This window comes from Chelonoidis abingdonii, chromosome 2 (assembly GCF_003597395.2).
Source record: "Chelonoidis abingdonii isolate Lonesome George chromosome 2, CheloAbing_2.0, whole genome shotgun sequence".
NCBI lineage: Eukaryota > Metazoa > Chordata > Testudines > Testudinidae > Chelonoidis > Chelonoidis abingdonii.
This window is the reverse complement of record NC_133770.1, coordinates 293,349,903-293,352,508: the sequence shown is the minus strand read 5'-3', so window position 1 is coordinate 293,352,508 and position 2,606 is coordinate 293,349,903. Positions and strand designations below refer to the sequence as shown.

The following is a 2,606-nucleotide window of genomic DNA, read 5'->3' as shown; positions in this document are numbered from 1 at the left end:
GTATTCACCCACGAAAGCTCACGCTCCAAAACGTCTGTTAGTCTATAAGGTGCCACAGGATTCTCTGCTGCTTTTACAGATCCAGACTAACACGGCTACCCCTCTGATACTCTTCAGAAAGACTCCCAAATTGTTTGTGTTGCCCACAGATAGATTGAAAGGGTCTGCAATCTTTAATCAAAGACTTTCCCAGTGGATATCTGATTGCATAATACTTGCTATGAATTTTGTAATATTCAAGCACCTTTGAACATACAAATTCACTATATGAGATCCATTTCCATCTCTATGGCATTTCTCAAAAACATGCCCATTATTGGAAATAAGTGAGGCCGCTACCTGGGCTTCTGTGGATACGTTCACTGAACGCTATTCATTTACTCACAACTCTGCTTCTGATATTGTGTTCCTCTCGGCTGTATTTTCTTCCATACTAGACTGTACTCTGAAGCCCTCTTTGCCTTATGGGGAACTGCTTGGTAGTCACTTAAAGTGGAGCACCTATAGGGACACTACTGAAAGAAGAAGAAATGGTTACTCACCCTGTGCAGTCACTGTAATTCTTTGAGATGTCTGTACCTATGGGTGTCACACTACTTGCCCTCTTACCCCTTTGCTTCGGAGTTCTCTGTTATAGGGATTTGCGGTAGAGAGAGAATGGAGAGCAGTTCGCCTGCCCAGTGTTATATAATGAAGGTACGGGGACATGAAACTGACTAGCATGCATGCACAGGCCAAACAGACAGTGTTATGACAATCTCCGCTCAAGGGGATTGCAAACTCATCTAGAGTAACACACATCTCAAAGAACTACAGTTACTGCACAGGATGAGTAATCAGTTCTTCTCACGAGATACTGTTTTCCAGTTTTCTTCAGGGAGACTTTATTTATTTATTTTTATTATTTGTAATGTTGTAGCACCTAGAACCCTCATTCAGGAATTGGAGCCTCGTTTGTGGTATGCAGCAGTCACACTCTCTCTCTCAGCATCAAGATACAGTTACACCAGTGGTCCTCAACCAGGGATCTGAAGCCTCCTGGGGAGGGCCGCAAGTAGTTTTCGGGGGGCTGCCAAGCAGGGCTGGCATTAGACATGCTGGGGCCCAGGGCACAAAGCCAAAGCCCCATCACATGGGGCTAAAGCCTGAGGCCCTGAGTCCTGCCACCTGGGGCTGAAGCTGAAGCCTGAGCAACTTAGCTTTGTGGGCCCCCCTGTCGTGTGGGGCCCTGGACAGTTGCCCTGCTTGCTACCCCCAGCACTGGCCCAGTTGTTATGGCGCAGGTGGGCCTTGGAGTTTTTATAGGGAGGGCTCAGGAAGAAAAAGGTTGAGAACCCCTGGTTTAGACTGTTACGGTTTCATCAGGACCCATCCATCCAAAACCTTGAAAGCATGAAAATAATAAGGGAAAAGTCTCCAGCACTTTTTTTTTTTTTAACCACCTTCACATCACCTACAATACTGTTAACAACATACCCTAATGTCGATAAGGCATTCACTTCTATCTCCAGTGGATATCATAACACACGATGTACCTCAACTGACTGCCACATAATCTGTTTATTTGGAAAATTATTTTGACTTAATATTGCTAGGGTCACTGTTAAACTATTTGCATTCAACAGGTATCAAGTATGTGACTAATCTGAATTTTCATATGTCAAAAAAGGATCCTGATCAAGTCTAAATTATCATTTCAGACTTCCATCTCAGTCATAGCAAGTACCTACTACTGAGCGCTGGAAAATCTACTTAAGGTATGTGGAATTTCTAGTGAACTAATATTTTTCACTGGGTTTTATTAATGTTGGGTAAAACTGTTTAGACTGAGATATTCTAAAGCACCCAAGGACCTTAAGAGAGCACAAGTCCCATTGAATTTTTCAATCAGACTTGCGTTGTTTAACTCTGTTAGGTGCTTTTGAAGATCCCAGTGGTAAGTAATTGATGTTAAACTGTAACAAAATTCATCCCAGATTCCCTTTGATGTAAATCTAGTTTAGATGGCATATGAGATCATGTAATCTTTTCATTATACCATTGTAAAATAAATTTTATAATTTTAAATATATTTAACTGTCTAATATATGACTCTTCTGTTCATTTACTCACTTCTCTGAAAGGGGGAGTGGGTGGGAAATCTTATTTTGGATTGTTTTCCATGTTTGAACTTAGTCAAAAGATTTTTTTTTATTTGAGAAAAATTCATTAAGCAATTTTTGAGTTATGCAAAGCACTCAAAAATATACTTCTCTTAAGTATAAGGGATACCGTGTTTCCTAGTGGATAGACCACTGGACTGGGACTCGGGAGGCCTGGATTCTATTACTGGCTTGGTCACTGGTCTGCTGGGTGACCTTGGGAAAGTTATTTTACTTCGTGGTGGCTATATTTCTCCATCTCCAAAATGGAGATAATTATGCTAGCCTCTTTTGTAAGGCCCACTGTGGTAATATAGCCTCCCAGTCCCAGACCTGAACTTTAGCGTCCACAATCTGGTCCTGTCCCAAACCTGGACTTTTGCGTCCAAAATCTGGGGGCTTACCTGAAACTCCCCCAAGCTCACTACCAGCTTGGATATTCTCGCTGCCACCAGATCAGGAATT

The 2,606-nt window shown here is 42.1% G+C and overlaps 1 protein-coding gene across 1 annotated transcript in view; it reads left to right on the top strand.

The window, feature by feature from the left end:
- The first annotated feature begins 1,709 nt into the window (after positions 1-1,709).
- Positions 1,710-2,606, top strand: part of PTK2 (protein tyrosine kinase 2) — a 405,326-nt gene continuing 404,429 nt past the window's right edge. Inside the window, exon 1 of the mRNA XM_075063277.1 lies at positions 1,710-1,757. The gene's annotated coding sequence lies outside the window, so the exon portion shown is untranslated. The remainder of the gene's footprint in view (positions 1,758-2,606) is intronic.